This window comes from Physeter macrocephalus, unplaced genomic scaffold, assembly GCF_002837175.3.
Source record: "Physeter macrocephalus isolate SW-GA unplaced genomic scaffold, ASM283717v5 random_394, whole genome shotgun sequence".
NCBI lineage: Eukaryota > Metazoa > Chordata > Mammalia > Artiodactyla > Physeteridae > Physeter > Physeter macrocephalus.
The window spans coordinates 38,998-50,728 of NW_021145680.1; the positions used below are offsets into that span (position 1 = coordinate 38,998).

General features: G+C 48.0%; 1 protein-coding gene across 6 annotated transcripts in view; it reads right to left on the reverse strand.

Moving 5' to 3' along the window:
* Positions 1-3,114, reverse strand: part of CCDC61 (coiled-coil domain containing 61) — a 19,089-nt gene extending 15,975 nt beyond the window's left edge. For 5 of the 6 annotated variants that reach the window (XM_055082966.1, XM_055082968.1, XM_055082965.1 and 2 more), the window contains exons 1-2: positions 3,044-3,092; positions 636-1,132 (exon numbers count right to left, since the gene is read on the reverse strand). The gene's annotated coding sequence lies outside the window, so the exon portion shown is untranslated. Of the gene's footprint in view, positions 1-635; positions 1,133-3,043 lie in introns of all 6 variants that reach the window. The other variant, XM_028485434.2, reaches the window with a different exon arrangement.
* Between the last annotated feature and the right edge of the window lie 8,617 nt (positions 3,115-11,731).

Below are 11,731 nucleotides of genomic sequence, written 5' to 3' on the forward strand. Positions count from 1 at the left end.
CTCCGCAACGGGAGAGGCCACAACAGTGAGAGGCCCGCGTACCGCAAAAAAACAAAAACAAAAAAAACCTTCCACATTATGCCCCTGGAATGTATGGACCCCAAAGCCCTTTCGGACACCCCACAATCCAGACCCACATAGTGCCCACCACAGCCCATCACCACCCCCTGGGATATCAGACACCCTCCCCCACTGTCCCTCAAATGCTTTTTGCCTTAGATAAGGACTATGCACACCTACCAACCAGCGACTCACCCTTAATTCTGCTCTCTGGTAGGTATTGTAACCATCCCCCATTTTACAGAGGATGAAGCATCTTGCCTGGAATCCTGCAGTGAGGGACTGGCACATTCATCCCCCTACTCCTTACTCAGCTGCCTTTCCCTGACCACCTCCCTTTTCCTGCCATAGCTCTCTGCTCCTTTCCCTTCCAGCACAAATCCGAATGTGGCCTCACACCTTAAGCACGGTACACGCTGCAGGCTGGGGACTCCTGGGTTCAGATCCTAACCCACAACGTGACCCCCGGCAAGGCATTTACCCTCTCTGGGCCTTTCCCCATCAGTAAAGCGGGCATAATAAGAGTTCCCACCTCACATAGGATTATTGTGGGGACTGAATTAGTCAATACATACAAGGTGCTTCAAACAGTGCCTGGCACTTGGTCAGCTGTTACCATCTGTGCAACTAGCTGATGACTAGTTGCCAGACCAGAAGCTCATGAGGGCACAGTCATTTTGATCATTCTTGTATCTTCAGCACCCTGGGCCTGGCACAGATCGGGGGCTGCTTGTGAATTAATGATTGATGCCAGGAGGCGGGGTTCAAGGCACTGGAGATCCAAGCAAGGTCTTCTCCTCTCAGCTCACTCCTTGTCATCCTCCAGGTCTCAGCTCCAATGTCTCCTCCTGCAGGAAGCCCTCCTTGACTCCCAGGCTGGGTAAAGGGCTGCCTCGATCACTGCAGAGTCCCCAACATGGCCTAGCGCTGGGCCAGCCACAGAAGAGGAGTTGAATGATGAGAGTTCCAGCCCAAGCTCTGAACCGACCTTTTTTCAAAGTGAGGGCTGCAGACCTTCAGCACCAACACGGGAGCTTGATGACAATGCAGCATCCTGGGCCTGGTCCCAAACCTACAGAAGCAGAATTTCTGGGGGTGGGCCCAGGAATCTGCATTTCCCACAAGCTCCCCCAGCACGAACTACAGCTGAGATCCTCTGCCCTTGGCCACCACAATCTGCCCAGTTTATGGTCCCATCTAGACACCAACACCCTCCCAGCTCAACAACCCTGCCCTATATCACGGGGAGACCCCCCCCACGAAATGGTGATAATGGTGGAACAGTACCACTAACACCTTTTAAGCACTACGTGCGTTTCTAGGTGCTGAGTTCTAGATTCACTTGGAGCCAACACTCTAGCGAGAGGCGTCTAAGAAGCCCAGCGGATATAAACAAACACTAACATATGTCAGGTAGTGGTAAACCTTATGAAGAAAAGTAAAGCCAGGTGGTGAAGGGCCAGAGGGTGGCAGGAGCTATTTTAGTTTGGGTGGTCAGCGAGGGCCTGTCTGTGGAGTTGACATTTGAACGGAGACTTGAAGGAGATGCCATGAAGGCATCTGGGGGAACTCAATGCAGACACAGGGGACAGCAAGTACATTCCCCAAGTGGGGATGTATTTGCTATGTTTGAGGGACAGCAAGGGGGCCAGGGTGGCTGAAGCAGAGTGAGCAAGTGGGATTGGTGGGATTTGAGAGCAGGGAGGAGGGGGAGCTGGATCAGGTGGGGCCTTGTAGGCTTGAAAAAGGCTTTTACTGCGTGAGACGGGAGCCATGGGAGGGTTTGAACAGGGGGGCAACATGATCTGACTTTTCTATTAACTTGACCGTGGGGTCAAGGGCAGAGGCAGGGGACCCAGCGAGGAGCCCACTGCAAAAGATCAGGTAAGGACAGGTGATGGCTTAGGCCAGAGCAGTAGCAAGGGAGGTGGTGAGACACGGTTGGATTCTGGATGTGTTTTGAAGGTAGGCCTGTGAGATTTGCTGACTGACAGACAGTAAGTGGGTGAAAGAACAGGGAGGAGTGAACGACAACTCCAAGATTTCTGTCCTGAGTACCCGGAAGGATGGGACTGCCATCAAATGGATTTGGAGGTTGAAGGGGGAAAACACCAAGTTTAGTTTGGGACAAGTTTTTAAAGTCTGTATGTCAGCTGGACTTCCAAGTAGAGAAGAGCCAGCCATTGGACATATGAGTCTTGAGTTCAGAGTAGATATCCCCACTGGAGATGGACACTTGGAAATATCATTACATAAAGAGCATATGAAGCCAAGAGACTGGGTGAGGCCACAAGGTGAATGGTACAGACTGAGAAGAGAGGAGGTCATTCTACTGACGATGAAGCTGAGGCACAGAGGGTTAAACAACTCACCCAGTGGCAGGGCCAGTGGCAAAGCCAGCATTCACACTCAGGCAACCCAACGCCAGAACCCCCACTCTTAGCCACCGGTAGGGTTAAGAAGTTTAAGAGTTAATTCACATAAAACACTTGGTAGGTGTCTGGCACATAGTAAGCCCTCAGTAAACGCTACATGTATCATAAGTTTTCACACCTCGTCAAAGTACACCCTCATCCTTCGAGTTCTCACTCAATATTGTTCTTCACCTGCCCTCCACCCAAATCAAAGGTTTAACTGATGGCAGGGACTTCCACCACTCCACAATGCTCTATAATAACCCTCTGCCTTAAAACCTCCCATTAAATAGCAAGGCTATCTTACAAGGACATTTCTATATTTTCCCATCTCCTGTCTCCTACTTTACACACTTCCCCCTTTAAAGAGCCTCCTGCGAAACAGAAAACACCCCCCGACTCACATACTGGCCTCTGCCTCACAACTCTACCCCTGTTAAAGGGCAACCCCTCCCGATTCTCACACTGGCAGTTCTGCTGCCTGCCCAGCCCACTCTCCCCCCAGAGCATCCCCTCCCCCCAGGATCGCTACCCCGGCCCGCGCACCAACTCCGCTCGCCGCCTCTCACCTTCTCCACGGACACCCCTCCTCGCGAGCGGTTCAACTGCCGAAGCTCCAGCCCCGCCCCAGGATCCGGCCTTCTCGCTTCTGATTGGTACTGGCTTACTCGCAGCCAAGTTCCCATTAGTCAAAACAGACGCCCGTCACTATAGCCCGCCCCAGAGAAGAACCCGCCCTCCAACGCTTGCAATTGGCCAACTCAGAAGAGAGGTTCCGAAATGGGTCGGTCGTCAGTTTCCTCTCCAATCGCTACTGGCCGGTAACTACTGCCAGTCATACAAAGAAGGTTGTTCCTCTGAGAGGTGAGGAAATCCCGGAAGTAGCTCTTTGACTCCGCCCATAACCCCCTGCGGTAGAGCAGGCCACGCCCACGCGGAGGGGCAGGCTGGAGGAGAGTGTCCGACGCGCCTGCGCAGAGAAAGGTCTTGGCCGCGGGTACAGAAGCTGCGGAAACGTTCCTGAAGACTGGTTGAGATTTATCATCGTTCAGTGCGTTCCAAGCCTGCACTTAGCAGTTTGCAGGCCTTGGCTTATTTATAGTTAGCAGTAACCATGCAATGTAGGGGCTATTATGATCCCCATTTTGCCACTAAGGAAACAGGCTCAGAGAGGTACAGCCACTGGCCCGGGATCACACAGCTTGAAAACTACCCCTGTTTTGGCTTATGAGTCATCAATAGGGACGATACAGCCTACAGAATTTGATGGGGGAGTAGGGGAGGGGAGCGTTCTTTAAGAAAAGGAATACAAAATCACTAACACAAAACTGTGTATGAACATGAAAATTTACTTAGAATATGAAATAATTGTTATTGTACTTTTAATATTGTTATTGTTACTTTTAAATGGTACATATTTAAAAGAGCTGACAAATACCACAAACATTGCAAAATCCCCAAAGATAAGGTAATGTTTTTATTAACTGACTACCTGACACACCTCTGTGGTATGTTTCCTACTTTTTTGGCTGCTTATACTTATTTCATAATATCCTGATCTGCAGAGAGAAGAGAAAAGTAAATTATCTTTCCTCTAGCATACTTTTTTTTTTTTTTTTTTTTTTTGTGGTATGCGGGCCTCCTTTTGCTGTGGCCTCTCTCGTTGCGGAGCCCAGGCTCCGGACGCGCAGGCCCAGCGGCCACGGCTCATGGGCCCAGCCGCTCCGCGGCACGTGGGAGCCTCCCCGGCCGGGTCTTTCCTCTAGCATACTTTTTTTTTTTTTTTTTTTTTTTGTGGTATGCGGGCCTCCTTTTGCTGTGGCCTCTCTCGTTGCGGAGCCCAGGCTCCGGACGCGCAGGCCCAGCGGCCACGGCTCATGGGCCCAGCCGCTCCGCGGCACGTGGGATCCTCCCAGACCGGGGCGCGAACTCGGTTCCCCTGCATAGGCAGGCGGACGCGCAACCACTGCGCCACCAGGGAAGCCCCCCTCTAGCATACTTGATGGAACTTTTTTTAGTCATTATCATTTAGAAAAAGTTCAGCTTCACAAGTCAGTGTTGGTGATGTCATCTAAGTTATTTGGAAATTTGTGAAAACTTTCATAAAGTTTAACTCATGTAAGCTACGTTTTGGAAGATGATTCCACAGACTAGCTTCTAGCTCAGTCCTTTTAATTCTTGACTCCCTTTCATTATGCAGGTGCTTCTGGAGTAGACCACTAAAGGACCATTCATACCACAACAGACTAGCCTTGTAACTAGTGAGTTAGCACCTTGGACACTAAGATTATTCTGGAAGCCATTCCAGACACCAGGATAACTAGTTAGGTAATTTAAGTACAGCTGAAAGTGTCTATGAACCACATCAAAACATCCCATGGAACCCGACCTAAATGTATCCTCAACTCACCTTCCCCTCACCTAGATCCCACCAGTAACCAAGGTGACTCCAGCCCCACCCGTGGCAGAGAGAAATGCAACAGGGGGACATAGAACTGGGAAAAACCAGTGGTCTTAACCAGCTGCATTTTAAATACCTTCCTTTTGCGAATTTTACAAAAACATCAGCCCATAGGAACACCTTGCTAGGGCCATGGAAGGGCCTATGCAAATCAGGGGCCCTGCAGCTTATGTGAGCTTTACTATAAATCCACTCTGAATACCTGTCATCATGCATCTATTGAATTGAATGTCCACTGTGTACCAGAGGCTAATGCCAGAAATCCTGCCCTGAAGCATAATAGCTAGTCCTGACACTGCCACCAACTGGCTGTGGGGACCCCCTCCCTCTCTGGGTGTGTGAGTTTTCCCACCTATAGATTGAGTATTGCTAAAAGACTAACATTTTGGGTTATTAGGAGGCCCAGACATAAAGTCCACTAAAGAGTCCTATTAAGAACTTGGGGGGGGGCTTCCCTGGTGGCGCAGTGGTTGAGAGTCCGCCTGCCGATGCAGGGGACGCGGGTTCGTGCCCCGGTCCGGGAGGATCCCACATGCCGCGGGGCAGCTGGGCCCGTGAGCCATGGCCGCTGGGCTTGCGCGTCCGGAGCCTGTGCTCCGCAACGGGAGAGGCCACAGCAGTGAGAGGGCCGCGTACTGCAAAAAAAAAAAAAAAAAAAAAGAACTTGGGGGTTTGCAATCAGAGAGACCTGGATTAGAACCCCAAAGCATATGGAAAAAAATAAATCTCTCAAGGCTTCCTCTTACCAGCCTGGGACTGTCCATAAGCCATACGTCTTCTGTGAGCTTTGCTCTCTTCATCTGTAAATGGAGTTCAGTGCATTCATTCATTCATCAACTGTTTACTAAACACCTGCGATGTTTCAGGCACTTTTTTATATTCCAGACACTATGTGTTGAGAGTAGGTACCTCAGTGAACAGGCAGAAAAAGCCCATGCTGTAGTGAAAGGGAGACAAACAATAAAATGCAAATAAATAAATGTTAGGTGGTGATAAGTGCTGTGGAGAAAATAAAGCAGAGTAAAGGGGACAGGATGGTCAAAGAAGTGTCTCAGCGAAGGTGGCTTAGAGCAGAGACCTGAAGTAAGGGAAGGTGCCAGCCTTGTGGTCCAGGGGTAGAGCATGCCAGGAAAAGGAAACGGTGAGTGCAAAGGCCCTGAGGTTGGGAGCATGCCTGATGCATTTAAAGAACAGTGAGGGGACTCCCCTGGTGGTCCAGTGGTGAAGACTTGGCACTTCTGCTGCAGGGGACACGGGTTCGATCTCTGGTTGGGGAACAAAGATCCCACATGTGGCGCAGCCAAAAAATAAAAATAAATAAAAAATAAATAAAGTCTTAAAAAAAAAAAAAAAAGAACAGTGAGGAGGTCAATATTGAGTGACTGGGAATGTGGTAGGAGAAGTCTGGGAGGGATCCAGAAGCCAAGTTGTGTAGGGTCTTAAAAACCATTGTGAGGTCTTTGCTCTGAGTGAGAAGGTACCCATTGAAGGTGGAGGGCAGCAGGGGCATAATTTTACTCCCGTCTTGAGCAGTCATACTCTGTTAAGAATAGGCTGCTAGAATAATTCCAATGAGATAAAATGGTACAACCCGGGAAAAACATTTTGGCAGTTCCTCATCAAGTTAAACATAGAATTACCTAATGACCCAGCAATTTCACTCCTAGGTATATACCCGAGAGAACTGAAAACTCGTGTTCAAACAAATACTTTCCATGAATCTTCATAGCAGTATCATTCATGATAACCAAAAGGTGGCAACAACCCAAGTGTCTATCAGTAGATGAAAGGATAAACAAAATAAGAACTTGGGGGTTTGCAATCAGAGAGACCTGGATTAGAACCCCAAAGCATATGGAAAAAAATAAATCTCTCAAGGCTTCCTCTTACCAGCCTGGGACTGTCCATAAGCCATACGTCTTCTGTGAGCTTTGCTCTCTTCATCTGTAAATGGAGTTCAGTGCATTCATTCATTCATCAACTGTTTACTAAACACCTGCGATGTTTCAGGCACTTTTTTATATTCCAGACACTATGTGTTGAGAGTAGGTACCTCAGTGAACAGGCAGAAAAAGCCCATGCTGTAGTGAAAGGGAGACAAACAATAAAATGCAAATAAATAAATGTTAGGTGGTGATAAGTGCTGTGGAGAAAATAAAGCAGAGTAAAGGGGACAGGATGGTCAAAGAAGTGTCTCAGCGAAGGTGGCTTAGAGCAGAGACCTGAAGTAAGGGAAGGTGCCAGCCTTGTGGTCCAGGGGTAGAGCATGCCAGGAAAAGGAAACGGTGAGTGCAAAGGCCCTGAGGTTGGGAGCATGCCTGATGCATTTAAAGAACAGTGAGGGGACTCCCCTGGTGGTCCAGTGGTGAAGACTTGGCACTTCTGCTGCAGGGGACACGGGTTCGATCTCTGGTTGGGGAACAAAGATCCCACATGTGGCGCAGCCAAAAAATAAAAATAAATAAAAAATAAATAAAGTCTTAAAAAAAAAAAAAAAGAACAGTGAGGAGGTCAATATTGAGTGACTGGGAATGTGGTAGGAGAAGTCTGGGAGGGATCCAGAAGCCAAGTTGTGTAGGGTCTTAAAAACCATTGTGAGGTCTTTGCTCTGAGTGAGAAGGTACCCATTGAAGGTGGAGGGCAGCAGGGGCATAATTTTACTCCCGTCTTGAGCAGTCATACTCTGTTAAGAATAGGCTGCTAGAATAATTCCAATGAGATAAAATGGTACAACCCGGGAAAAACATTTTGGCAGTTCCTCATCAAGTTAAACATAGAATTACCTAATGACCCAGCAATTTCACTCCTAGGTATATACCCGAGAGAACTGAAAACTCGTGTTCAAACAAATACTTTCCATGAATCTTCATAGCAGTATCATTCATGATAACCAAAAGGTGGCAACAACCCAAGTGTCTATCAGTAGATGAAAGGATAAACAAAATATGATCTATCCATACAATGGAGTATTATTCAGCTATAAAAGGGAATGGAGTACTGATCCATGCTGCAACATGGATGAACCCTGAAACACTGTGTAAAGTGAAAGAAGCCAGACACAAAAGGTCACATATTGTATGATTCCGTTTGTATGAAATGTCCGGAATAGGCAAATCAGAGAGACAGAAAGCAGATTAGCAGTGCCAGGGACTGGAGTTGGGGGGTGGAAAGGAGGGGAATGGGGAATCATTTAATGGGTGTGGGGGTCTCCTTTGGGGATGAGGAAAATGTTTTGGAACTAAATAGAGATGATGTTTTCACCACATTGTGAATGTATGAAATGCCTTTGGTCTGTGCCCTTTAAAATGGTTAATTTTACGGTGTGTGGCTTTCACCTCAATAAAACAATTTTCTAAGCAAAAGATTACCAAAAAAATCATTCAAATGAGAGATGATGGTGGCTCTTCTGAGGGTGGTAGCAGGGGAGGGGGAAAGACGTGGTTAGAATCTGCATCTATTCTCAAGGTAGAGCTGACAGAATTTGCTGATGGATTGGGCGTCGGCAGGGAGAGAAAGAGGAGTCAGAAATGATTGCAAGGTTTTTGAGCCGAGAAGCTGCCAAGGTGAAGTTTCCATTTATTGAGATTAGATGAATAGCAGGTGCAGGAAGCAGGGAAAGAGTGAGGTTGGGGAGTCTGGTTTTGGATGCAGTGAGGTACCTAACAGATTTCCAAGAGGAAGTGTTGAGAGGGTAGCTGAATAGATGAGTCTGAATTCAAGGGTGAGGTCCAACCTAGATAGGTAGGTAGGTAAGTAGATAGATAGACAGATGAATGAATTTGGGAGGCCATCCCCAAAGGAGCGAGTGGAGAGAAAAAAAGAGGAGAGGACCAAGGACTGAGCCCCAAGACCCTCCAATGTTTAAAGACCCCAAAGATGAGGAAGAAACAACAAAGGAGTCTGAGAAGGAACAGCCACTGAGATAAGAGGGAATTCATGAGAGTGGGGTGTCTTAGAAGTCAAGGGATGAAAATAAACCAAGGAAGAGGGTGTGACTGTCTGAGAGAAGCCTCAAGTAATGTGTGGGCAGGGCACTGAACTATGAAATTGAGCCACAGGGAGGCTCCTGGTAACCTCAAGGGGTGATTTGGCCAAGTGGTGGAGCCAGACCCTAACTGGAGTGATTCAAGAAGGACTGAAGGGGCTTCCCTGGTGGCGCAGTGGTTGCACGTCCGCCTGCCCAGGCAGGGGAGGCGGGTTCGCGCCCCGGTCTGGGAGGATCCCACATGCCGTGGAGTGGCTGGGCCCGTGGGCCGTGGCCGCTGGGCCTGCGCGTCCGGAGCCTGTGCTCCGCAACGGGAGAGGCCGCAGAAGACGGAGGCCCGCATACCACAAAAAAAAAAAGTACAGATAACTTTTTTGGCGGGTTTTGTTGTTGTAAAAAGCAGCACATCGCTGGAGCTGCAGCTAGACGGGGTTAATAAAGCTTGTTTGTATTACACCGTGTTTTTACACCAATGGGAATGATCCAGAAGAGCGGGGAGAATTGATGATACAGGAGAGGAGACAATTGCTTGACTTACATCCCTGACTAGGCAAGAGGAGAGATGGGATGTAGTGCACACGTGAAGAAGTGGCCTTGGCTAGGAGTGGTTCCCACCGTTGGCAGGAGGGAAGGCTGAGAATAGGGTCTCTGGTACAGGTAGCTGGGATAAATATGTTGGGACTCTGCGGAAATTCTCTTCTGATGGATTTAAAACAGGAGCAGGGTCAAGGGTGAGAGTGAGGACCCAGAGGAGGCGGTAGAGGTTGAAGGAGGGAGGAGAAGGTGTGAAATATGCTTCCAGGAATGTGGGAGAGTGAATGGGCATGAGCGGGGCTTCCAGGCATGAAATTACGGTAAACTCAGGCTCACTGCAGTGTGTGTCTTTGTCCAGCCACGTTCAGCAGGTGCAGGCGCGTGGCAGACGAGAAGGAGAGTTAGGTGAGAATTGCCTGCTGCAATCTCATTCACGTAAAAGCTAGGAACAGGACCTGGCAGCTGGTGAGTGCTGGAAGGGAAGGCAACTGTAACAGCTAGAAGTGCTTTGATTTGGGAAGACGAAGGGACTGTGAAAAAATAGGGACCAGGATTATGTCCAACCTTATCCCTTTACAGGATGGGGGAACAGAGGTCCAGGTGAGTCCCTTCCGGGTTTCACACACTCTAACTTGATTTTTTTAATGTGACATGCTGTTATTACTATATTTGTAAACTTTGTAAAATTTTACAAATTTGTACAACTTTGTAAAATTTTACAAAGTTGTACAAATTTGTAAAATTTTTACAGCTGTGATGATTCAGAGCCTTCATTAAGGCCCAGGTATTTTTCCTGCGTCGTCTCATTCAGAGGTAGTGAGGTGGTGAAGGAGCGTGTCTGCCTGGGTCTGAATCCCAGCTCTGCTCCGTCTAGTCAGTTTCTCTGTGTCAGTTTTCTCATCTGTAAAATGGGGGTAATACCAGGAGCGTGTGCCTCATAGTGTTTTTGTGAGGAACAAATGAGTTAATACAGCTAAAGTCCTTAGCACAGTGCCTGCCATGTAGTAAACATATAATAAACAGTGGCAATTATCATCACGATATAGGAAGGAGGTACTATTATGTTCCCTTGTTTACTGTGACAGTGGCTAAAATATTAAAGTGTTAGCATTCAAAACCACACACACACACACACACACACACACACACACACACACACACACAGAGAGAGGTAAGTTTGTAGTAATTCTGAGCGGAGAAGCAAGCTAAAGCAACCCAGAGAAGCTTAATTGATCTACTTAAGAAAGTACATAAAACAATGCTTTCTTTTCGTAAAATAAATTTATTTATTTTATTTATTTATTTTTGGCTGTGTTGGGTCTTCGTTGCTGCACGCGGGCTTCTTACTGCGGTGGCTTCTCTTGTTGCGGAGCACGGGCTCTAGGCACGTGGGCTTCGGTAGTTGTGGCACACAGGCTCTAGAGCACAGGTTCAGTAGTTGTGACGCACGGGCTTTGTTGCTCTGGGGCATGTGGGATCTTCCCGGACCGGGGCTTGAACCCGTGCCCCCTGCATTGGCAGGCGGGTTCTTCACCACTGCGCCACCAGGGAAACCCAGCAATACTTTCAAATCCATTAGATTGGCCAAAATTAGACAGTCTAAGAACACCAAGTTCTGGAGAAGTATGTGGAAGAACAGGTCATTGGGCACTGAAGTATTAATAGGTGTATCCTTTCCAGAGAAAAATCTGGCAATACTTTGAGAAATTAAATCTGAGGATGCCGGACAACCTCATTTCCCCACTGTCCAAGTGAGGTCTGTATGAGGATGAGCCTTGAGTGGAGTTTAGGTAGCAAAGAGTTGGAAAGAATTTGATGTCCATCATTAAGTCTCAAAAAATGGAATGTAAATCAACAATACTTCAATAAAATAAATTTTTAAATAAGTGGAATGGAAAATATATCCTGGAACATCCCACAGCAGTACAAGAGGTAGAAGCTGACATTCATACCATGCTTAATAATGCTTCCTAAATGCTTTAAGATGGCAGCTTGCAACGATCCTGTGAGAAAGGTACCATGATTTAACAACCCCCATTTTACAGATAGAGAAACCAAAGCCCAGAGAAGTTCAGTAACTTGCCCGAGGTCATTCAGATAGTGGGCAGCCGGGCTGGGACGTGAACCCAGGCAGCCTCTCCAGAGTCTATAAGACTCACTCCTGGGCTTCCCTGGTGGCGCAGTGGTTGAGAGTCCGCCTGCCGATGCAGGGGACACGGGTTCGTGCCCCGGTCCGGGAGGATCCCACATGCCGCGGAGCGGCTGGGCCCGTGAGCC